Below are 25,368 nucleotides of genomic sequence, written 5' to 3' on the forward strand. Positions count from 1 at the left end.
CCGCTGCTGTGCTGGAAGGTGGATCCGGGGGTCAGCGCAGGGAACACGTCCCAAGGGAGCACGGGAGCACGGGATCCCAGCAGGGCCACAGTCTCGGCTGGAAATGGGCTTTGAGAGGAGGGAGAGGAGAGGCCCAGAGAAACCCAGCCTGGGATTCAGTGTCAGGAGAGCCTCGGGTCGGGTGAAGGCACTGTTCAGATTCGGGGGCTGTCTCTGCCGCCATGACTGTCTGGGCAAGTCACTTCCCCATCCCGGACCTCCATTTTCCCTCTTCAAACACAGGGAGGTTAGAAGGATGATCCGTGGGGTCCATCTGGGCAGGTCATGCCAGGGCAGAGCTTCTTCATCTCAGCCTCCAGCTGTGGACATCTGGACAGGGTCGTTCCCTAGGGAGAGCTGCCCTGGGCACTGCAGGTGCTGAGCTGTGCCCCTGCCTCCGCCCAGGAGAGGCTAGGAGCATCCTTTCCCCTTGCTGTTGACACTGTCACACGTCTCCTGGGGTAAGTCGCCCTGGTTGAGAACCGCATCTCCAAATGCTCTCTCGTGCCCCGCCTTAGGGCTCCCCGGGCCTGGATCTATATGCAAACCCTGGGCTTTAGACGCAGTCTTTGGAGGGAAGCAGAGTGTGTGCCCCCACAGCTGAGCATGGAGGCTGGTGTGCCCTGGGAATGCGGCCTGGGCGTGACCTCTGGAGTCTTTACTAACAGAAGTCGATGGAGGGCATTGGCTTCCTGGTGGGAAGCTGAGCCTTCCCTTGGGGCTCAATCATGTTTCTTGACCCCAGAACGTCTCTTGGTTTTTCCTCCCTCCGACCATCCCTCATTCTCTTCAGAAAAAAATCTCTTCTGCCAACTACCACTTTATCTGAATCGTTCCTATCGGGTGTCTAATCCCTGCTGATGGAAGAGGGCTGTTCTGCATGCGATCGCCTGCATTTATTTACACATCAGCGGCGAGAGCAGGGCCTGATGCCTTCGTCTGGGTGACACAGCTGCTCTTTAAAAAAAAAAAGGGGCATCTATTTAAAAGGCCGCTGCTGGGTACGAGCGGCAACATCTAATTGGCTTCTCGGGGACTTTTTTTACTATTATTATTTGCTCAGGGAACTGTTCATTTGAGCAAACGATATTAAACGACTATTGTCTCGGTCTTTAAGGAATCATCAGCTGAAAAACAACGCCGAGATGGCTGCGGAGTGTGACAATGGTTCTGGCACAGCCTGGCCGTTGACAGGGGCCTGTCGCGTTTCTGATCGATGATAAGCTGGTTCAGGAGCGATGCGCCAGCGTCCCAGGCGCTTGCAACCCACAATCAGCGCACAGATTGCCCCTCCCCGGAGCCGTGGAGCACGTGCAGTGAGTGCTCCCTCCGTGAAGTGGAGGCGTGGAGCCCCGGGGAGGGGCGCACCGCTGCCTGGTCCCTGCAGGGGGGCCGCCCCGCCCTTCCCAGACCCAGCGAAGCAGAACACCCGAAGGTGAAGCCTGCAGAGCTAGGGTAAAGTCCGGACGCATCAGCTCTGTGAAGTGGGATGAGGGTGAGCCCGCCGGGCAGGGCTGCCCTCAGGGTCACACATGTAAGTGACCCGGACAGGGTCTGGTGCAGGGCAGGGGCCAAGTGTCGCCGTCACTGCCACCTTTGCAGGTGGGCGCAGGCTCCTGGCTCTGGGGGCCGCGGACACCTGCCAACACCAACCAGGAGGGCAAGCCGGGGGTCCTGATATGACTGTGTCCTGGGGGTGCCAGAGACATTCTCGGTTGTCACATCTGGGCTGGGTGCAGCCGTGTCTCATCCCCCAGTGACAGGATGGCCCCTGACACCAGCGGGGTCGAGAGTGAGGGCCCGGGGGAGGGGGCAGCAGTCAGCAGGACAGAACGCAGGGGGAGGGGTGGTCTCAGGGTCAGAGAGGGGAGGCTCCCTAGGCTGACAGACACTTCTGGGGTCTGGATCTCCACCTTTCCTGCCCCTCTCCGCTGTCACGCCCAGCCCACGCGGCCAGGCCCGCTGGGTGCCAGGCGCTCCACCCTGTGGCTGCCTAACTCCCACAGGAGCCCCGGGAGCCTGGCGTCTGGACTGCAGGGAAGAGCTGCACGCTTTTTGCACTGGGAGGCAGAAGGCTCAGAGGGTCACCCCAAGTTTCAGCTGACAGGCTGTGGTGCTCTGGGCCCGTTGGTGTCTGTGCTGCCCTTTGTCCACTTCACCCCCTCGACCAGCCTTGCCAGGCCTCAGCTGAGCCCCTGCTGGGGACCCTGGGGCGCGGGGTCAGGAAGATGAGCAGACGCTGCCATGGAGGGGCAGCGGGGAAAGCCACGCAGGCAGGCAGGTGCACCCTGAGGGCTGCCCGCAGGAACCCCAGAGGCTTCTCTGCTCTTCGTCTGCCTTTCTCTATGAAGACGCGGCTTCAGCCACACTCTGCAGAGAGCGCCGACCACCCTGGAGCTAGCTCTGTGGTTGAGGGACATCTAGTAGTGACGTCGCCAGTCTTGTTCATGACGACCAGTGGCTCACACACGCTGGGAGCCTGCATGACCTGCCCGTGAGCCGTCGGTGAACCCGTGGGGGTGAGCCAGGCCAGCTGGGCCCACCTGTGAAGGACCTGGGGCTCAGAGCCACGGCCAGGCCCACGTAGTAGCCCACGCTCCACCCGTAGGTACCAGGCGGTGGGGGGAGCTATGTCCAGTTCCCCCAGGGGGTGAGGATGGGGCTGAGCTGAGGGGCTGGAGCCCAGAGCTGAGACACCCCTATAGACAAGTGGGGGTGTGTCTCAGCTCCTTCCTGCTGGGCCTCCCGCTCTCCTGGCCTGAACACAGGGGAACCCGTCCCAGCCTCTGAGGCCGTCAGTGGAGCCTTAATTAGAGGCCCCCACAGGGGACACGCATACAGAGCAGCTCTAACTTCTCTGTAGCAACATCTTCGGTGAGTGTGGGAAAGCCCCAGGGTGATTTTCATCACCATCCTTGGCGCCCACCCGCTGCCAGCTGCCCCTGGGGAGAACACCTGCCGTGTGGGAGGCTGACAGCAGGTCGGGCCCGGGTGCTTCCCAAACACCTGGAGCAGCCGGATGGGTGGAGGGGCCCGGGGGGCAGGCAACACCTGTCAATCAGAACCCCACGCCCCACCCTGCTCCCCACCCACAGATCAGGTCAGAAAGGGGCACTGCAGGTCGGATGCCTGGAGAAGCTTCCAGAACCGTGGATGGGTGCATGCATTCTGCAGAGTAGGTGATAAAGGTCAAGGAGGAACTGAGCTGGAATGAGTCTTGTGGAATGAAAACATAACATTTCAGAGATAATTTTGTAAAAGGAGTCATCAGGCCAATATATCACCATGTCGATTTAACTGTGGGGTTGGAAATAACCTTTACTTTGATGCTTACTCAATTGTGGAAGCCACAGCCTCCCAAGAAAGGATCTAAATGTTACAGACGCGTCTGCCTCGGGTGGCCTGGGTCGTGCTATCACGAATGGCTCTGGAGCCAACCCAAGGGCACCTAGAAAACGCAGATGATGCAGACTGACCATCTTACACAGAGCCCTGGGACCCGGGTCCCAGAAGAGCCAATGCCAGGGGACCTCCTGGGATGCAGGCAACTGGGCACCAGCCATGCAGATTCCACTGACCATTTTCTAAGCACCTCCCGTGTGGCTGGATGGAAGCTGGAAGCTAGAAGACAAGTCAGGAAAAGTTGGGCCATCGAGGGAGCCCAGGCCAGGAAGGAAGCCACACAGGAGATGGGAACTGACCTTCATGCCTCCGCTGTCCACCTGGTCACTCGCTCCCTTCCTTTCTCCGCCTGCCTTCGTGCTCACACAGGCTGAACCTGCTCTGTCCACTGTGGCAGCCCGGGGCCCACGTGGGTATTGACCTTGTGTGGGCCCAGGCACGGGCCGCACATGCTACTCTCCCCACCGAGACACACAGCAGGGGAGCTGGCGGACATGGTTCCGGACGTGGTTCTGGTCCAGTCACACACAGGGGCCTGGGAAAGGAGAGGAAATTCTTCACCCAAGGGCGGCCACGAGGTGGGTGCCATCCTCACGTATGCTTCTGTTTCAGACGGTGGCTAGACAGAGCCTCAGGCTTCCAGGACTTGCTAGGCACTCAGGCCCTCCCCTTCCAAGGACTGTGGGCCAGGACTACTATGCCCCCCAGCAGGCAACCATCCGCATCTGGTGAATTTGGAGAGTGGCGCCCAGTGTTCTGGGGAAGTACCCCATCTCTGGGTGCCCCTGAACGCTGGTGGATATACTGCAGTGAAAACCCCGCAGTGTGGCTGGGGGGAGGGGCAGGGTCTGGGGGCACAAGAAAAGAAATGTCTGCCAAAGAATGCAAGTGCTTGCAATTATGCAAAAATATGCAGAGGTGTGTATTGGTATAAAGAAATTAAAGGTTTTAAATAAATTAATTCATCATCTTAAAGGTTTTATGATGTTGTTTGAGAAATTAGGGCAAATCCTGAGCTTAGGGTCTGTTTGCTGAAATAAGCAGAAAATATATATAAAGTTTTATCTCTAACAATGATTTCTCTCTGTACCAAATGGCCCTCGGTCTAGTTTAAAAATCTGAGAGTAACATGGCAGTTTTTATGTAGTAGGATGTTACAGTCTTTTGTGCGTCGTTTTATTTTATTGCGTACATTACATCAAGAGTAACATTTAACACCTCTGGACGTCCGGTTTTCTGAAGCACCCTTGACTTGCTCTGCTGTGGGAGCATCTTAGATGGTCACCTTATCAGAGGACCCGGGTGACCCAGGGAGCAGTGGCAGACGCAAGACGGGATGTGTCCCTGTGTGAGTCCTGACATCTTTCCACGGGCAGAAGAGGGCAAGCTGTCATGGGGTTGGTCCTCAGTTAATGCATAATAATTCCTAAAAACAGAGAAGTATGTCAATTAATATTATTTAGTGTTAAAACTTTAAAATAATTCTTAAAACTAATGCTCAGCTGAACTTTCTGAGTGGCCAAGGGTCCCCTCTGCCCATCCCCTGAGCCACAAGGCTCAAGAAGCGGGGTTGATGTCCAGGCTCACCCTCCACCCCAGATGCAGTGAGTGTCCATCGTTGTCCCTGGCCGCACATGCAGACCAGGGCCTCCGAGGGAAGGGACTTTGTGCGTCTGCAGTTTTCACAGTGGCTGTGAGTGCCCATGAGTGGCGTTGGGCCTGGAGCCCTCTGGGGTGGGCCTGGTTGGGGCTCTGCCACCCTCCGCTGGTCCTACTGGTAGACTGAGCCACTCGGACCATTAGCTTCATTAAACCTGGCTCAGAACCAAGGCGCTTTAATTATTCTCCCAGGGGAAACTAGCACTCCCCTCCCCACCACAGGCCCTGCAGAGGACAGGCAAAAAAAGAAAATAAAATGAAACACTGCCAGTCTGTCAGGCTCCCAATGAAGACAGACTGCTGACACCAAGGGGAGCCCGGTGCGAGGAGGCACTGAGTGTGGAACAGACTGGCTCAAATTAATTGCTTCAGCTGTGACCTCTGGGCCCTGCGAAAGGTTGGGAGTGTTGACTACACAGAGCGGAAAAACCCAGCCAAGTTCACACAGTAATTGGTGGTGAACTCAGCGCCACCTGGGTGGTCTGTGAGCAGAGCCTCCTGTGATGTCTGTCTGCTGAAGGGGAACCTGGGAGAACAGACTCAGGGGCATGAACCATGGGGGGCTGAGGAGACGCAGGGGAAGGGGGGCCACAGGGGGCTGGGGAGACACGGGGGACAGGGGAAATATGGGGGGGTGGGGAGCTACAGTGAAGGGGGGCCACGGGGGGCAGGGGAGCCACAGGGGAAGGGGGGGCTACAGGGGGCTGGGGAGCCACAGGGGAAGGGGAGCCATGGGGGGCTGGGGAGACCTTTGGGACGGAGGAGACATGGGGGGCTGGGGAGACACGGGGGACGGGGGAAACACAGGGGGCTGGGGAGCCACAGTGAAGGGGGGGCTACAGGGGGCTGGGGAGACACGGGGGAAGGGGAGCCGTGGGGGGCTGGGGAGCCACAGGGGAAGGGGGGCCATGGGGGTCTGGGGAGACATTTGGGACGGGGGAGACATGGGGGGCTGGGGAGCCACAGGGGAAGGGGAGCCATGGGGGTCTGGGGAGACATTTGGGACGGGGGAGACATGGGGGGCTGGGGAGACACAGGGGAAGGGGACCACCATGGGGGGCTGGGGAGCCACAGGGAAGGGGGGCCACGGGGGGCCAGGGAGCCACAGGGGAAGGGGGGTCACGGGGGGGCGGGGGGCCACAGGGGGCTGGGGAGCCACAGGGGAAGGGGAGCCACGGGGGGCTGGGGAGCCACAGGGAAGGGGGGGCCATGGGGGGCTGGGGAGCCACAGGGAAAGGGGGGCCATGGGGGGCTGGGGAGCCACAGGGGAAGGGGAGCCATGGGGGGCTTGGGAGCCACAGGGAAGGGGGGGCCACGGTGGGGGGGCTGGGGAGCCGCAGGGGAAGGGGGGCCACGGGGGGCTGGGGAGCCGCAGGAGAAAGGGGGGCCACGGGGGGATGGGGAGCCACAGGGAAGGGGGGGCCACAGGGGGCTGGGGAGCCACAGGGGAAGGGGGGCCACGGGGGGCTGGGGAGCCGCAGGGGAGGGGGCACCACCGGGGGCTGGGGAGCCGTGCCCCCAGTGGGGTACAGGCTGCGCCTGGTGCACCTGATCGGCACGGCCATTCACCCGGTGGCCTCTCACACCAGCCACAGCGGCCATGTGACACTTTCCAGTGACACGCGTGCCAGTGTCATGACTGAGACAGCTCTCAGGTGGCACTTGGTTTGGGGGCAGGTGGGATGAGCACTTCCTCCTGCTCTGGGAGTTTGGGGTCGGGGGCCTCCTCTGGCCTGGGGTCAAGGACAGAAGGCCTACTTGCCTGTCCTGCACACACAGGTGGTCTCATCCTGGCTGTGGAGTGACCGCTTGGGCCTCCTCTCAGTATCGAAGTCAGGAGCCCTGCTGGTGCCCACTCCTATACCCAACTGCCTACTCAAAACCTCCACCCGGACATGCAGGGTGCCCTTAACTCAAGCCCAGGACCGAGGTCAAGGCCCCCATCCCACCCGCGTGGGCTGGCCCCGCGTCCCCGCCCCTGGTGTGGATGCCCAGCCCGTCTGGGAGCTCAGGCCAGCACACCAGCTCCTGCCCTCCCCCACCACCGAGACCGTCGGGGTGGAGCTGATGGCATTTGTCCTAAGTGCCAGCCTGACTTCTCGGGTCCACCCCCGCCCTCCTCCCTGACCGCCCCTTGGGTCCCAGCGCAGGCTGGCTCTCATCCTGTTCCCTGAAACGCCGCTGCCCTCCTGGGCACTGACCCCGGCTCTCCTCTGTCCAGGAGCTCGGGGACACGCTGACAGCCCCAGCGTCCACCCCACTCACCGTCTCCAGGCAGATTCCCAGCGTGTCCTGCCCAGAGCGCCTCCTCTGACCCATCTGGGGTCCTCACCCTTCATTCGTCTCCCTTGGAAACCTTCCTTGAACCGTAGAACACATTCGCTTCAGACATCTGCGGTGTGCTCCCCTGCCCACCCGCCTTCGTGGCTGCAAGCCCAGCCTTACCTTTGTCCCTTCGCGGTGTAACTTTTTTCTGACAGAATGCTGAAAGATGATGTATTCATTCTTGAAATAAAGAGAAACCTAACCGCTGGGGCCTGGGACACTTTCTCTGATTCTGTTTGGGGAAGGCTGAGCCCTTGTGACCTTTCTTCTCTGTTTTCTTTCTCTCTAGGAAAGCTTTCTTCAATTGCATATTTGATAATTGCTCATGATCCAAGTTATCAGAGTTCTTCCTTAGAAACATTTCTATGTTTCGAAAGCTTGGGTTTCTATTCTCTGTCCTCCCTAGCAAATCGCTTTTTATGTAAGATTCAGGTATTTATAATTTTTTTTGTTGTTGTAAATTGCAAGGAAGCCTCTCAAGGTGGCCCTGATCTAATTCTCCTCCATCTCATATCTTTTCCTCCCTGTCCCCACACAGTCCTTAACGCTGCGCTTCGGGCTTCCCTGCAGCCTGAGTTGTCTCCCCCGCTCTTTCATCTCAGCTCATTCTCTCCCCGTGGCTGGCTGTCTCTCGATTTTGAGAGAGCCATGGCATTTGGCATCTGGCTGAGGTTGTCAGTTTTCTAGGATGTTTAATCGGTAACCCTTTCCCCAAAGTCTTCTCTCCTAGAACTTTGAAGAGGATGCCCTTTATTAATTAAAAGAACAATCACAACATGTATGCACAGAACATGCATGAAACACACACACGCTTAAACAGCCACGACGAAGCATGCACAGAACCACCATGGAGTTTAGGAGACAGAGCATCCCTGGCCCCTTGCCACTCCATCTCCCCTCGACCCAGAGGTCACTACTGCCCTGGTTTTGTGAGCATCTTCCTTTAGTTTGATCATCTATGCGTATGTCCTAAACAACACACAGCTTAATGTCACCAGCTTTGAAGTTTATATAAAGGGAAGCACACAACATGTAATGCCTCCCTGGTAGCTCAGTTGATAAAAGAATCCACCTGCAATGCAGGAGACCCTGGTTTGATTCCTGGGTCAGGAAGATCCCCCGGAGAAGTGATAGGCTGCCTACTCCAGTATTATGAGACTTCCCTTGTGGCTCAGCTGGTAAAGAACCCGCCTGCAATGTGGGAGACCTGGGTTCTATCCCTGGGTTGGGAAGATCCCCTGGAGAAGAAAAAGGCTACCCACTGCAGTATTCTGGCCTGGAGAAATTCTATGGACTACAGTCCATGGGGTCGCAAAGAGTCAGACATGACTGAACGGCTTTCACTTTTCACAGAATATGTACTCCTTTTGGACTTGCTTTTTTCATCAACGCTATGTTGTGAGATTAACTTTCGGGATATTTACAGCTGCAGCCTGAGCTCTTAGAGGATCCTTCGCATGAATTTGCCACATTGTGCATATTCTATTTATTTGGATGGATAACCGGGTAGTCAGATGTGGGTCTGGTTCACCTGTCCTGTGTTCTAAGCTTAGAGACTCGAACATGGAATTGGCAAACCATAAGGTAGGGCCATGTTCAGATTTATCCAGGCTGCTTTGTAAGTTCAGTTCAGTCTCTCAGTAGTGTCTGACTCTCTGCAACCCCAGGCTTCCCTGTCCATCACCAGCTCCCAGAGCTTGCTCAAACTCATGTGCATTGAGTCGGTGAGGCCATCCAACCATTTCATCCTCTATCGTCCCCTTCTCAAACTGCCTTCAATCTTTCCCAACATCAGAGCCTTTTCCAATGAGTCAGTTCTCATCAGGTGGCCAAAGAATTGCAGTTTCAACTTCAGCATAATTCCTTCCAGTGAAAATTCAGGACTGATTTCCTTTAGGATTTACTGGTTTGATCTCCTTGCAGTCCAAGGGATTCTCAAGAGTCTTCTCCAACACCACAGTTCAAAAGCATTAATTCTTCAGCGTTCTGCTTTCTTTATGGTCCAACTCTCACATCCATGCATGACTACTGGAAAAACCATAGCCTTGACTAGATGGACTTTTGTCAGCAAAGTAATGTCTCTGCTTTTTAATATGCTGTCTAGATTGATCATATTCAATTTAATTTCATGACTGCAGTCACCATCTGCAGTGATTTTGTAGCCCCCCAAAATAAAGTCTCTCACTGTTTCCATTGTTTCTCTATTTGCCATGAAGTGATGAGACCAGATGCCATGATCTTAGTTTTTTGAATGTTGAGTTTTAAGCCAACTTTTTCACTGTTTTGTAAACTGATTGCTTTTTAAAACAGTGGGAAATTTTGGTGCCTCCTCATTCCTACCATCATCTGATGCTGTTTGACTTTTGATTTTTGCCAATCTACTGGATGTGCAGTGGCATCTCACTGAGATTTCGATTTGCCTTTTTCCTGATTTCTAATCAAATTCAGCACATTTTCATATTTATAAGATTTGGGGATTTTTTTGGTGAGATGTCTCAAAGTCTTTGCTCAGTCTTTCTATTTGAGAGGAGCTCTTTGTGTTAGAAATCACTAATTGGTTGGTTAAATACAATGAAAATCTCTTGTCTTGTTTGTGGTTTATTCTTTTATTTAAAATTCAATTTGAATTCAATTTGATTCAATAAATCAGAGTTCTTTGATTTTATACAAACAAATTAATAAATCTTTTCCTTTGGGTTTGAACTTTTTTGTGTCTTATTTTTAAAATCTTAATGTTTTCCAATAGCATTATAGTTTTGCATTCCCTAAGTCTTAAATCCATGTGAAATTATTTTTTGCATGTAGTATAAGATAGGGATTCAATTTCATTTCTTTTCTGCCCGGACACCCAATTTTCCCAGCTTGGTTTCTTGAAAAGCTCAATTTTTCCCCTCTAATCTTCAACAATCTTCAATATTCAGACATTTCTATAAACTGTGGGTCTGTTCCTGGGATGTGCTCTGTTTTCCTGGTGTAATTTTTTTGCTCCTGAACAATGATCACTCGCCCTAATTAAGCGTACAGAAGTCTAGTCAACTGAGAGAACAAGTCTGCCTATGGCATTGGCTTCCAGGAACTCAGTGATCTCTGGCCCTTTGCATTTCCATATGTATTTCTGAAGTAGTTTATCATATGGCACTCCAAAAATTTAAAAGGATTCGTATTATTGCATTGGATCAGTAAACCGGTTTTGGATAGTTGACATTTTTCTGTACTCAATCTTCCAATCCATGAAAATGCAATGTTATTTATTTAGGTTTTCATTAACAGCTGACGATAAAATGGTCTAATTACCCCCAAAATGTAGACAGTTCTCCAGATTGTACCCACAAGGTCCTGTGCATCTTTTACCGTCTTGTTTCTCCGTCTCAGCCGTCCCTATCCCCGTGTGCTGTGCAGCCACTTGGTCTTGTCCCTCCGTCTCAGCCGTTCCTGCCCCCATCTGCTGTGCAGCCGCTTGGAAGCCATCACTCCCTGCGTGTAGCGCTCTTTCACGTCGCTCTTCGGACGAGAGCCTTCCTGGGACCCCGTGCAGGGGGAGAGCAAGCCGCTCACCACTCCTCCCTGCAGCGCCGTCTGTGGCTCCACCCCACATGCTGTCAGTGCCTCTTACTACCAGTCTCACCAAAGAGTAGTTTTTTCATTAGTAGTTTGCAAAGGACCAACTTCTGACTTTCCTGACCCTCTCTTGTTTCTTTCCTAGTTCATCAATTTATCTTGTTATCTCTACTATTGATTTTTTTCATCCTATTGTTCTATACTGGGTTTATTTTGTTTTTTTTCCCCCTAACTTCTAAAAATGGATGCTCAAGTCATTCATCTTCAGCGTTTCTTTTATCCTCCTGAGGATTGCTTTAGTTGCATCCCACAGGTTTTCCCTCAGAATATTTTTATTTTCATCAAGTTCTAAACATTTTCCAAGTTTCATGGGAATTCCCTGGTGGTCCAGTGGTTGGGACTCAGGGGGCTGGAGTTCCATGCCTGGTCAGGAAACTAAAACCCTAAAAGCCATGTGGTGTGACCTAAATAAATAAATATTTTCCACTTTACATTATAGGTTTCCCAGGTGGTACTAGTTGTAAAGAACCCGCCTGCCAGCGTAGGAGACTTAAGATCCCTGCGTTGGGAGGATCCCCTGGAGGAGGGCACAGCAACCCACTCCAGTATTCTCACCTGGAGAATCCCATGGACAGAGGAGCCTGGTGGGGTACAGCCTATAGGTTTGCAAAGACTCAGACATGACTGAAGTGACCCGGCATGAATGCATGCGTGGATTTGCACACCGGCTGTGTTTGCTGCAGGCCCGTCAGCCTCTAGCTGCAGGGCCGTGGAGCACCGTTCACTCTGATCAGAGCGCAGCGAGAGTGTTTCCACTTTTCCTCTCTCCTAGGTGGCCATCCCATCTCCCACCCGGACCCCACCGTCCTTCAGAACTGTTCCACCCCCAGATCCCGAATTCCGGAACCCCAGGCTCTGAGTCCCCCACTCTGGCCAGTGCTTCCCGTCTGCTCTGTTCCCCCAGGTCTTCTTCATCCTGGAAGGACCCCTGTCCTCCTGACCCCTCTGCTTCGCTCTGTCCCCAGGCTCCCCTGAGCTGCCCCACGCCCTTCTGGGCTGATCCCCAGGAGGAGCTGGGTGCAGAAGGGCCCTGGGTCCGGGAGGAAGTCCACCAGCGCCACCAGGCAGGGAGGAGCTGAGGGAGCACCAGCCAGCCTCCCACCGCGGCCTCTCTGATCACATCCAGCCAGGAGCTGCAGGCAGGGCGTCCTTGGATGCAGTCCACACAGTGTCCACAGTGAGGGCACAGCGTGGTGGGAAGAGGGCGGAGGGGGTCCTGGGGGTAAAGAGAGCAGCCCCGGTTCCTGTGAGCTCACCACCTTGTGCTCAGGAGAGAGCCTGCTCTGGGCCTCCATTTCCTCCACTCCCTCCATCCCTGGTCCAGGCAGCCTCTACCCCACCTGCCCTTTGAGACAGATGGCTCAGGCTGACTCGCCTGGGTCTGGAAGTGGATGACTTCCCTGGAGGCTGTTAAAATCAAATAGAATAAAGACCAGACTGGACAATCTCCCAAACAGACAAAACCATTTAAGCTGCGTGAGCAAAACTGAATTGAGCGTATTTCTGGAACATAAGCAAAATGTAGGTTATTTGTTGTAAATGCCTCTGGTAATGATCCAAGGAAAACGGAAGTCTTCTTCCTAAAATGGTAGAAGATGGTCGCTTTCAACCAGCCCCCTGCCGCCTGGAAGCCCCATTGTGAAAACCCACCTTGGATAAATAGTCACCTCCTTTTCATTCCAGAGGTCACGCTGTAACCTCCGCCTCGGGCTCCGCTCAGCTCTAGACGTGGAGGCTCCCCTGTGCAAGGGTTCTGTGTAAACTCTTCCTAAAGACTAACTGACCTGGTTTCAGCTTCCCTGGTTCTGGATTTATGACGAGTCTCAGCCCTTCCCTGGCGGCTGGCTCAGGGTGCTCCAGGCCACTCCCTCGCTCCCTGGGACACTCCCGCTCTCAGGTCTCCGTGCATCCTTTCCAGAATCTTCTCTGCCTTCTGGGCCGGGTCTGCTCCATGTTCTGCCTGTTCAGGAGCACATGGTGGGGCCTCCCCGACCCTTCTCCACAATCTCTCCTCTGGAAATCCCCGGACCTCTGGCTTTATGGTTGCATCTGTTCTGACGACCTCAAACACCTCTCCCCTGGGGTCAGCCGCAGACCAGGTCCCCCCAGCGAGGCAGACAGCTGGCCACTGGCTGCAGGAAAGTGAGAGAATTAGTGCCCAAGAGAGCCATTTCTGCCATCTGCCTGGAGGCGCCAGCAAGGGAAGAGTGACGAGGACCAGCAAGAGGAAGCCAGTCTTTTGGGAGGAGTGTGTGACCCCCCCCCTCCAACGGCACGCAGGGCAGGAGAGGAACCAAGGCCCCAGCCCCATCCTCTGCACTCCTCAGCACCCTACCCATCAAGCACACCCCAGAGCTGGAGGGGGCAACGTGTCTGGCTGCCCAGGGCACAGAGGGTGGAGAGGGGCAAAGATAGGTCTGGGGGCAGTTGGGGGCGGAACAGAGGACACAGCACAGAGGAGCCGCCCAGGGTGGACTCTGGACCTCCCTTGCCTGACTAGACTTGGAATTTTACCTCTCGTTAGCTGTGTGACGTTGGTTAGGTCCCTTAACTTCTTTGTGCCTCAGTTTCAGATCAGATCAGATCAGTCGCTCAGTCGTATCCGACTCTTTTCGACCCCATGAATCGCAGCATGCCAGGCCTCCCTGTCCATCACCAACTCCCGGAGTTCACTCAGACTCATGTCCATCGAGTCAGTGATGCCATCCAGCCATCTCATCCTCTGTCGTCCCCTTCTCCTCCTGCCCCCAATCCCTCCCAGCATCAGAGTCTTTTCCAGTGAATCAACTCTTCGCATGAGGTGGCCAAAGTACTGGAGTTTCAGCTTTAGCATCATTCCTTCCAAAGAACACCCAGGGCTGATCTCCTCCAGAATGGACTGGTTGGATCTCCTTGCAGTCCAAGGGACTCTCAAGAGTCTTCTCCAACACCACACTTCAAAAGCATCAGTTCTTCGGTGCTCAGCCTTCTTCACAGTCCAACTCTCACATCCATACATGACCACAGGAAAAACCATAGCCTTGACTAGACGAACCTTTGTTGGCAGAGTAATGTCTCTGCTTTTGAATATGCTATCTAGGTTGGTCATAACTTTCCTTCTTTACTCATCTGTAAATTAGGACGGTGACCATGAGGCTGAGATGAGCTACCACATGTGGATCAGTCAGAAAAGGACCCAGCACACAGAGCATGTGCTACATTTTAGTTGTAATGAGTTGATTTCTCCCCTTGTCAAAGCTTCGGCCTCTCAAAGGCAGCCGGTCCCAACCCTGCTGGGGTTTCAGCAGTCCCTGGCTGCTCAATGTCTGCCACCCACCCATTCATACAGCCATATATTTGACTGAACGGCTGTCTATTTCACTGTCCAAACTGAAGCATTTCTGAGAGGAAACAGGGACAACTGACAAGGATGTCGTGAAAACACTTTTGAGCGGAGACACCTCGACAGACGAGGTACCGCCATCACCCCGCTGTCCCCCTCCCACGCCAGCCGCCAGCGCTCGGCATGGACCCGCCTCTGTCTTGCCACCACCTCCTGCAAGCTAGAGAAATCTCATTTCATCTCATTAAGTAGTTAGAACTTAATCAACACAATACCTTCATTTGTAAAATAGATAAGAAAGAAAGAGATGAGTTTCTAATAAAAATAGCCGCCCTTGACCATCCCTCTTTGCCCGCCCTCCCCACCTTGAGATGACCTCTTGGAATCCTTTTAGCTGAATCTCCCAATAACTGCATTCATATTTCAAATACAATTCTTCTCTCTCGCTTTATAAACTTTGTTTTCAGTTTTACGCATTATCAGCTGACCTCTGACAACAGTAGGTGAGGATTTGGCTCATCACCCGCCTCCCTCGCCAGTCAAGGCACCAGCATTTAATTTCTGTGACTCACGTCATGCACTGATGCTCTGTGTCTTTCCCACCAAATACAAAAGACCCGCACTGACTCCCTCACCAGAAAATGATGACCCCGCCCCCTTCCGAGCACCTGCCCTTTCTACCACTGGCATCCTTGGGGTTAGAGGTGGCACAGTTCACACGTGGCTGCAGTTAAGCCCCTGCACTTTGCCTCAAGGCTGCTTCTCAAATCTGAAAATTTGAGAAAATGCACGTGGCGTGTTCACAGAGAGAATTTTTTTTTTCCTCTAGAATTTCCATTTGCCTTTTCTTCTGTTACTGTTTACACATGTTCATCATACTATGTTTTCAAAATCTTCATCCATGAAAGGATTCTGTTGAGTCCCTGTCCCCTTCTTTTTCCCTGGAGTCCTGCCTCCAGGGCTTCCCACCTCCCACTGCATCCAAACAGTGGCCCTGGATGCCCACGGGGGCTCGGCATCCTGGGACCTGTCGTCTGACGTGACCTCCCCCAGTGTGCCTGTGATCCTTCAGTCCCGCTTGATTCCTTTGTTTTGCTGGAGAACTTCCTCAAAAGTACAGGAAAGAGTGTACAGACAAGTTTCTAGAGGTGTTAATACTTGAATATTCTAGGAAGTGAGAGTTGATTGAAAATCTGCGTGTTTCAACAATTTCTCTTTTCCACTTTCTGATATTGTGAATGACCACAGCTGGGAGCACGGACTGGCCGACAGCCAAGGCCAAGCCTGGCGTGCCACCTGTCTTGTGAGTCAGGCTTCACTGGCACTCACCCACACCCACGTGTGGGGTCCTGGGTAGGCTGGCTTTTCTCCGCCCCCGTGGCACAGGAGTTGTGACTGTCTGCATGATCTGCAATGCCTAAATATTGACCGTTTGGGCCCTGCCACTGAGCAGCACCAGGCAGAGAGCTGCCTGGATGAAGGGCGTGTTCTCTGTACTGGGCAGTATGAAGCTACGAGGACTTGTGATGTGCCCAGTGCCACTGAAGAAGCAGATCTTGACTGTAGGTAACCCTAGTGTTAGTGTTACTCACTTAGCTGTGCCTGACTCTTTGCAACCCCGTGGACTGTAGGCCTCCAGGCTCCTCTATCCATGGGATTCTCCAGGCAAGAATACTGCAGTGGGTTGCCCTGCCCACCTCCAGGGGATCTTCCCAACCCAAGGATCGAACCCAGGTTTCCTGCATTGCAGGTGGATTCTTTACTGTCTGAACCCCTGGAAACAATTAACTTTACTTTAAGCCCCATGTCTGGCTGGTGGCTTCCACGCTGGACAGCTCTTTGGCTGGCTGAGGCTGGAGTCAGGCCTTCGGGAACAGGGCCATGGTGTGGTCTGCATGGATACAGGCTCTGAGGCAGCTTCACTAGGATGCGGGAGCCCTCAAAGACAGGTGTGGACCCCTGTCACCACCCTGGAGATCCTTCTCCTGCCCAACCAGGGGACAGACAGCTCTGTCCTCCTCTCACACTGAGTGGAGACAAACAGCAGGAAACCCGGGGTGTTCCTCTTCCCATCACTGCTGCTTTAGGGTTGAGGGTGGGGTGCAGTGCTATCAGTCCAAAGTTCTGGGAAGAAGTTCTGTCTACCACTTGTTAGCACAGTGACCTGTGCAGGTCACTTCCTGTCCACTGCCTGTTAGTACAGTGACCTGTGCAGGTCACTTCCTGTCCACTGCCTGTTAGCACAGTGACCTGTGCAGACCACTTCCTGTCCACCGCCTGTTAGCACAGTGACCTGTGCAGACCACTTCCTGTCCACCGCCTGTTAGCACAGTGACCTACACAGGCCACTTCCTGTCCACCGCCTGTTAGCACAGTGACCTACACAGGCCACTTCCTGTCCACCGCCTGTTAAAACAGTGACCTGTGCAGACCACTTCCTGTCCACCGTTTGTTAGCACAGTGACCTGTGCTACTTCCTTGTCCACCACCTGTTAGCACAGTGACTTGTGCAACCCACTTCCTGTTCACCACCTGTTAGCACAGTGACCTGTGCTGACTACTTCCTTGTCCACCTCCTGTTAGCACAGTGACCTACACAGGCCACTTCCTGTCCACCGCCTGTTAGCACAGTGACCTGTGCAGACCACTTCCTGTCCACCGCCTGTTAGCACAGTGACCTGTGCAGACCACTTCCTGTCCACCACCTGTTAGCACAGTGACCTGTGCAGACCACTTCCTGTCCACTGCCTGTTAGCACAGTGACCTACACAGGCCACTTCCTGTCCACCGCCTGTTAGCACAGTGACCTGTGCAGACCACTTCCTGTCCACCACCTGTTAGCACAGTGACCTGTGCAGACCACTTCCTGTCCACCGCCTGTTAGCACAGTGACCTGTGCAGACCACTTCCTGTCCACCGCCTGTTAGCACAGTGACCTGTGCAGACCATTTCCTGTCCACCGCCTGTTAGCACAGTGACCTGTGCAGACCACTTCCTGTCCACCGCCTGTTAGCACAGTGACCTACACAGGCCACTTCCTGTCCACCGCCTGTTAGCACAGTGACCTGTGCAGACCACTTCCTGTCCACCGCCTGTTAGCACAGTGACCTACACAGGCCACTTCCTGTCCACCGCCTGTTAGCACAGTGACCTGTGCAGACCACTTCCTGTCCACCGTCTGTTAGCACAGTGACCTGTGCTACTTCCTTGTCCACCACCTGTTAGCACAGTGACTTGTGCAACCCACTTCCTGTTCACCACCTGTTAGCACAGTGACCTGTGCAGACCACTTCCTTGTCCACCGCCTGTTAGCACAGTGACCTGTGCAGACCACTTCCTTGTCCACCGCCTGTTAGCACAGTGACCTGTGCAGACCACTTCCTGTCCACCACCTGTTAGCACAGTGACCTTTGAAGGCCACTTCTCTGACCTCCAGTGTCCATCTCACCAGATAGAGTGGGCTCCCTCGGGGTTCCAGGGAAGGCCAGGTAAACTGCTGGACCTACAGTGCCGGCACTTAATAAGTTTACAGTAGACCAGGAGTTCCTGGGCTGCATTTCCCAGAAGTCCTGCCTGGTGTGAGGTCTGTTTATGTTGCTGTAAAACTCAAGTTTAATAATGATGCTGGAGAAACAGTTTGTGAGGTGGGACTCAATGGATTCCTGAGAATATTTGATGTGTAAGTGCGTGGTGGTCAGTATTCAGTTAAAGAGATGTGTCTTTCCACCTTCCCTGATTATGAAAGGATGCAGCCCTCTATCTTCCTGTGCTGTTTCCTAACCACACTTGTTACCAGGGGCCTAGTGTCAGCATAGATGCACACGCACACACATGAACACACATGCACACCCACAGTCCACTCCTCTGGGGCTCTGCTGACAGTCCTCCAGGGAACCCCTCTCCTGTGGTACACACCTGCTTCCCTCGGGGTCCACTGCCGGCCGAGCTGTGCTGAGGCTCATCCAGTGAGTCCCACCCATGACCCCCATTCCCTCTGTGCTTTTATGTCACTTGGGATGCGTTCAAAGGTAAGTGACAAGCATTTTGCTCTCCATTTCCAAGAAGAGGTGAAAAATGAATAAATAGGTGGCAAAACTGACAAGGCATCTGTCCCCGGCGGGTTTGTCTGTAATTAAAAATCACCCAGTTTGAGTTTCACCCAGTACAGCTGCCTGCCCCCTGAAACTTTTACAGAGCGCCTGCGTGCTAATGAGAGCACCAGTTAATTACTTGCAAAATGATTAAGAAATCATACTGGGACAATTGATGGGTCTCGGCAGGGAGCCCATCAGACGTCTCCCAGGCCTCCCATCCCAGGAGCTCCTTGCTGGCTGGCAGTCTCATTCCTGAAGGGTGGCAGTGACATGGCTGGCAGACGGCAGGCTGGGGCTCTGGGCTCAGCCATGGGGCATCAAAGGCCTGCAGAGGTCAAGGCTACCTCCCATCCCTGCAGGACCACCTCTGCTTATCCTGTTCCCAGGAAGTTCCAGGGCTGCGAGAGGGCTCCGGCACCTTGCTACCCCTCGGCTGCTTCCTGGGAGGGTGACCCCTGCCACTCCCCACCAGCCCTGCCCACAAGGCTATCTCCGGCTCTGCTGGGTAAAGGCTGCTGTCAGGGGCTCTGGCAGTGAATCAAGGCTATTTCCTGGACCTGCCCTTGAGCCTGCTCACGGGGGCCAGAGAGCACGGCTCCGGGTAGGGCACCACCCAGACCTGCCCAGGAACGCCTGCCCACCTGCCCGGAGGCTGGGCTGCATCTGAGCTGTCCGGTGCCTGGAGGTGAGGGGGGAAGGTAAGGATGGAGAGGGGAGAGCCGCTGGAAGGAGAGAGAGAGCAGGTGGACTGTCGGCTTTGAATTGCACCTGGGGCTCTGCAGAGCTTACTTTGTCTCCTGCTTTGTTCCCATCACAGAGGGAGTGAGGGTCTTCCTGCTCCACTCTGCCCTGGGGCTGGTGGGGGGGCTTGTCCTCACTCCCTGACAGCAAGGCTCAAAGCCAGGCTCCTGGGAAAGAGACTTCCTGCCACCCACTTCTTCCTGAAGACTCCCCTTGTTCTCCAGAGTGGCCCTGAGACTTGGACTTCTCTGGACGTGCCCTCTGCCCTGACCGGCTCTGCAGCCTCTGCTGGATGGAGTGAACAGCCACTCTGCACCCACCCACCGCGTGCTGGGATGGAGGTGGGTGGAGGGATCCCTTTGTCTCCCAGGTGCCAGCCCTGTCCCTCCTTCGCCAGCCGCTCCTGCTGTCGGGCAAGGTAACAGGAGCGTCCACTGAGATCCAGGCTCTGGGCAGGCGGCGAAGAGCCAAATGTGTCTCAAGCTGCAAGTCAATGACACTCAGCAGGTTTCCTGGGAGACACTCGGCTCTGGGACAACACCAGCAATTCTGGAGAAAATTCAAAGCCACGTGTGCACACGTGCACACACACACACACACACACTCGCACACTCACCTTTCTTTCTAATCAGCATCCCAGCTGACAAGCCCTGACGTGGGCTGATTTAAAACCTGCCCTGTTTGAAGCCATCGCTGCAGCAGTTTTCTTTGATTTTGCTTCTAATTATGAAGCCGCTCAGCGGGAGGCCTCCAGCTGTCCTGCTCGCCCTTCCCAGCTCTGAAAGGCTGTGGCTGTCACACGTCCCCACCCATGCCTGCCACTCCAGGGCCCAGGGAACAGAGCAGGCGGGACCTGCCACAGGGAGCCCTCCCGCTGAGGGGAGCACAGTGACACCCCTCCTCTCTGAGCCCAGCTCTGTCCTACATCCCAGGCACATCCTCTAGTCTCACTGAAGATCACAGCAGGACACAACAGCCCAGCTCCGGGGAGCTCCTGAGAGCGCTGGAAATGCCTGGCATGCATCCCTCCTGTCCTGATTCAGGAGCTTACAGTTTGCAGAATGTGTACCAACCATGATTCCACTTCACCCTCGCAGCATCTCCACCCGCACCGCGCAGACAGGACACGGGGCACCCAGTCCAGAAGCTGCCAAATAATGAGCAAACCTGAGCTATTTGGGGTCCAGACTCAGGACGCTTCCTTGCCTCCTGCCCCACTGCCGAAGCTCACACCCACGAGCCCACCCCTCAAGTTCAGGCTCCAGACCTCCTTTGCTGGGGTGCAAGGGAAAAGGGATCGGCATGTCAGGAGGAGGAATGAAGGCTGCCCAAACAAGGTGTTTCTGTATTTTTCTACAATTAACATTAAAAATCTTTTTTTTAATTTTGAAATCATTATGGATTCATAGAAAGTTGCAAAGAGTACAGAGAAGTCCCACGGGCCCTTTCTTCAGTTTCCTCGACACAGGCAGGATGATGAAGACGTAGAGCACTCCACCGAAGCCAGGAGTCTGGCCCTGGAGTGGTGTGCATGGAGCTTTTCAACATCTAATCACTCGTGTCCCCCCGTGCGACCCCCACCGGGGTCAGGATACAGGATGGCTCCCCGCCACCACGCTGACCCTTGGCAACCACTAATCTGTTTCTCCAGCTCTATGATTTTCAAGAATGTTGTGTTCTTCATGCAGTATGTAACCTTTAGAGGTCGGTTTATTTTTACTCAGCGTAATGTCACTGGGATCCAGCCAGACTGCGGTGGGCCTCAGCAGTGCGCGTCTTTTTACCCGAGTAGCGATTCGCGGAGTGGACCGGCCAGGCCAGAACTTGTTCTAAACTTTCTCTTACAGAGGGTCATTTGGGTTGTTTCCAGTTTGGGGCACTTACGAACAAAGCTGCTGTAAACAATTGTATACAGGTATCTATAGGGACCCAAATCCTCAGTCTCTGGGATAAATGCCCGAGTGCAGTTGCTGGGTTGTATGGTCTGTGTTTGATTAGATTTTTAGGAACAATCCTCCAGGGTGTCTGTACCATTTTACATTCCCACCAGAGGGTCTGAGACTCAGATGGCCTCGCCGGCACTTTCTTCGTGTCCTCACCCGCATCTGGTACTGTGTGGGCGTACATCGTGTTTGGAGTGTCGCTGCCCTAATAGGTGTATGGGGGTTCTCACTGTGGCCTTAATCTGCATTTCCCCAATGGCCAGTTGAACATCTCATGCGCTTTCCTTCCATCTGTGTACCCTCTTGATGCTGCTGCTGCTGCTAAGTCTCTTCAGCTGTGTCCAACTCTTGTGACCCTATGGACTATAGCCCACCACTCTCCTCTGTCCATGGCATTCTCTAGGCAAGAATATTGGAGTGGATTGCCATACCCCCTCCGAGGGACCTTCCTGACCCAGGGATCGAACCCACATCTCTTATATCTCCTGCATTGGCAGGAAAGTTCTTTACCACTAACGTCACCAGGGAAGCCAGTACACACTCTTTAGGGAACGATTTCTTCACTTCCTTTGCCATTTTTTAATTTGACGTGTTGGTTTTCTTGCTGTTAAATTTTGAGAGTTTTTTGTATATTTTAGAAATGTGTATAGTGTTAGATATGAGTTTTTGCCTCCATCCATAGCTTATCTTTTCATTCCCTTGACTATGCCATTTGCAGAGCACAAGTTTTTAGTTTTGATGAGATCCAGCTTTATTAATTTTTTTTTTTATGGCTCATACTTTCTGTGTCATGTCTAAGAACTCTTTACCAAGTCTGGAAAATTTTCTCCTATGTGTTCTTCAAAAAGTCTCACAGTTTTACCCTTTTTCATTTAAATCTATGATCATTTGGATTTGGTTTTACATAAGGTGTTAGGTGTCGGTTGAGGGCTCTTTGCTTTTTATCTGTGGATATCCAAGTGCTCTAGGACCATTGTTTAAGAAACTGTCCTTCCCCGTGGAATTGCTTTTGCTTTTTTGTCAAAAATCAGTTGAGTAATTTGAGAGAGTATATTTCTGGGTTTCCTGTTCTGTTCCACTAATCTCCGTGTCCCCTTCCTCTGCCAATACCACACAGTCTTGATTAAAACACAATAAGTCTTAAAATCAGATAGGCTGATCCCTCTGGTTCATTCTTCTCTTTCAAAATTGTTTTAGTTATTCTAGTTTATCAGACTTTCCATACAAATTTGAGAATGATCTTATTTACATCTATAGAAAATACTTCCTGGGATTTTGATAGGAATTGTGCTAAACCTGCATATCAGTTTGGGGAAAATGAATGCCTTTAGTCTGTTGACTATTCCAATCCATGAACATGGTATTTGTCTCCATTTACTCAGATCTTTTAAATTTCCTTCATCAGCATTTGTGTGGCTTTCAGCATACAGTTTTTGAACATGTTGTATTAGATTTAAAACTACTTCATTTTTTGAGTAATTATAAATGGCTTTGTATTTTTAATCTCACTTTCCACATATTCACTGCTAGTATTTAAAATACATTTATTTTTGTATGTTGATCTTGTAGCCTATGATCTGGCTAAACACACTTGCTAATTCTAGGAGGTTTTTTCCTTCTTCATGATCTTCTTTTTTCCCTTTTAAATTAGTCTATTCCTTGGGATTCTACATTGACACTTTCACGTTATCTATATCTAGGTCCAGTTTTGTTTCTTCCTTCCCAATGCACACAGCTTTCTGTTACTTTCACTTGCCTTCTCTCTCTGCCTAGACCTTTAGCGCCGTGTTGACCAGCAGTGGTGAGAGTCACCCTCACCTCATTCTCAGCTATCAGGGGAGGAGTACTCATTCTTCCACCACTAATTATGATGCTAACTGATGTAGATGTTAGATGAAAACCTCAGGTTCCTTCCAGGGAAGGCACAGCATCTGCTGGGAAAGCAAATGAAGGGCCTGCCTTAGGGTCAGGTAAGGAGGCCTGAAAGACACCCGGGCTTGGATCTGAGGGAGAAGGAGGACCCAGCCAGAAGGGATCAAGTGAGACAGCGCATTGGTGAGGGTCCTCAGAGTCTTTGAAGGGCCCTGGGGTGAGAGAGAGTGCAGGGCATGCGGGGAAATGGAGGGCAGCTAGCAAGGGAGGGTGTGGAAGAAGGGGAGCTTGACAGGCAGGTGAGGCCAGACTCTGCCTCCATCAGAGACCACAGTAAAGGTACAGCTTTATCCCAGGGACAGCGAGTGGGATGGGGCACAGAGCAGCAGATCAGCTCACAGGTCACTGCCATTTCCAAGGTCAAAGACAAAGGTGGCTCAGGATGTGGAAATGAGCAGTGGGAAGAAGCCTGGGTATAAAACCATTTAGAGGGTAAAGTCCACAAGCTGTGATGGATCAGAAGTTGGGGTGACAGCTAGGGAGGTGCTGTGAGCCTGCTCCTTTGATCAGCGCCCTGTTTCCTGGGAAGGCGGCATGTTAACTGTGGCGAGGAGCTTCTGGACCCAGCACCCTCCTCATTCACAACACCCACATGCCAAGCTCTGAATGGCACGGCACTCTGCAGTGTGGAGGGTTCTGGATGGCCATCACCCCTGGCCATCCTGCTCACACTCCTCAGGGGCCCCCACAGCCAGCCTCCCTCCCCCGACCGCCGGCCCCAGCCCCTGACCTTTCAGGGAGTGGTTGTGCTCTCAGGGTTCCCTGAACCAGTCCCACTGGGGCAGGCTGCAGCGCCTCTCCCGGCACCATCCCACGCCTGGCCTGGCCTCCCTCAGGTCTCCCGGTGTCCAGCTGTGGAGCCGGGCCTCGGATGCCCGTCCTCTTGGATTACCTGGGTCTTGCCACCGGAGAAGCAGAAGTCTTCAGGCACCGTCGTTTGACGTGCGGTATAGACTCCTGGGTGCTGCTGTTTTGATGCCTGTCTGCAGTGAGTCTGACGTCCCCAGGAGGTAAGCACCGTCACGTTCTTTTCTCAGCCCCCCACGGACGCCACTAAGCTGCCACGCCCGGCAAGTGAGTTTTTGCTAAACTGGATCTTCTGGAATTGAAGTGTGTGGTTCTGTAGAGCGTCAGGCCCAGAGAGGCAGAAGAAAGACGGCTAGCTGAACCCGGGTTGGTGGAGAAGGTGGGTGGGCTCCCTGAAGCCCGGGGCGGGGGCGGTGGGGGGGGGGGGCGCAGATGAAGGGAAGCGTGGGAACCGACAAAATCAGAACCTGCCGAATATGGTGGCGGCTGCACATCAGCGGGATCCAGGTGCGGTAATCAGAGGGAGGCTGGCGTGGGGGTGCTTACCTGGTGTTGGAGGTTGAGGCGGCAGACGGAGGGAGGTGAGGTGACTCAGACGCTGTAGCTGCCGAGGCAGTGTGTTCCCTAGGCTGCTGGAGCTCAGAAGAGCTCAGAGGAGTGCCTGTGGGCTGGTGCTGAATCTTGCTCTGCAGAGCTGGAACAGCGACTCCCAGCAGCCGGGCTCAGCCCCCTGGCCCTGTGGGTGCCCCTGTGGGGGGTAACTGTGCTGGGGTAATGCGCCAAGGCCGTCAAAGAGCTCTGCGGTCCCTTGTCCCCATTGTGCCTCCCAGTCCCCCACTGGCAGCAGCAAAGAGCAGTCAGACGCCCAGGGCCTGGGGCTGGTGCTTGCCAATCCCAGCCCCAGGGCCACAGAGCAAAGCACGGGAATTTGGACTTGGAGCCAAGAGACAGAGAAACCAGCTCTGCATTGACAAGAAGGGAACTGGGGCTAGTTGATAGCTCATTTTTTTTTTTCTTTTTGCAGTGAATTAAAAACAAACACCCACATCTACCCACCCAAATTAATTTTTCCTCATTTTGCTCCAGATATTTAAAATATAAAGGAAACGAACAATTCTGATCAGGCTGAAGTCTTCTTCACTGTCCTCAAGCTCAGAGAATTCATCTCTCAGCCGTGAGGATAAACTGCCGGCACTTTTCTTTATATTAATGCTGTGACGTATGTGTCAGTGAAAAACGCATGTTATTGCCATGGGGTTTTTAAAAAATCATATAAGAGTGAATTATAAATCAAGACTTACTATGAAGTCATGGTAATTAACATTCTCCCCTGCTGTACGTATTCCGAAACATTTTTTTTCATTCAAAATGTGCCTTTGAAATCTAGCCACGTCATTCATTATGTCTGTAGTCTACTAAGATCTTGTAGCTGTATCAGAATGTATTCAAATGGAACCCCTGATGTCCGGATTTATGCTTGACTTCC

The 25,368-nt window shown here is 53.3% G+C and overlaps 1 long non-coding RNA gene across 1 annotated transcript; it reads right to left on the reverse strand.

Annotated features, from left to right (window-relative positions):
* Positions 1-4,434: 4,434 nt before the first annotated feature.
* LOC133260273 (uncharacterized) lies at positions 4,435-25,004 on the reverse strand. Its single transcript, XR_009740711.1, has 3 exons — positions 23,806-25,004; positions 7,366-7,460; positions 4,435-4,867 (listed from the first exon to the last, which is right to left on the reverse strand). It is a non-coding gene; the product is annotated as an uncharacterized LOC133260273 (long non-coding RNA).
* Positions 25,005-25,368: the final 364 nt, after the last annotated feature.

This window comes from Bos javanicus, chromosome 14 (genome assembly GCF_032452875.1).
Source record: "Bos javanicus breed banteng chromosome 14, ARS-OSU_banteng_1.0, whole genome shotgun sequence".
Lineage (NCBI taxonomy): Eukaryota > Metazoa > Chordata > Mammalia > Artiodactyla > Bovidae > Bos > Bos javanicus.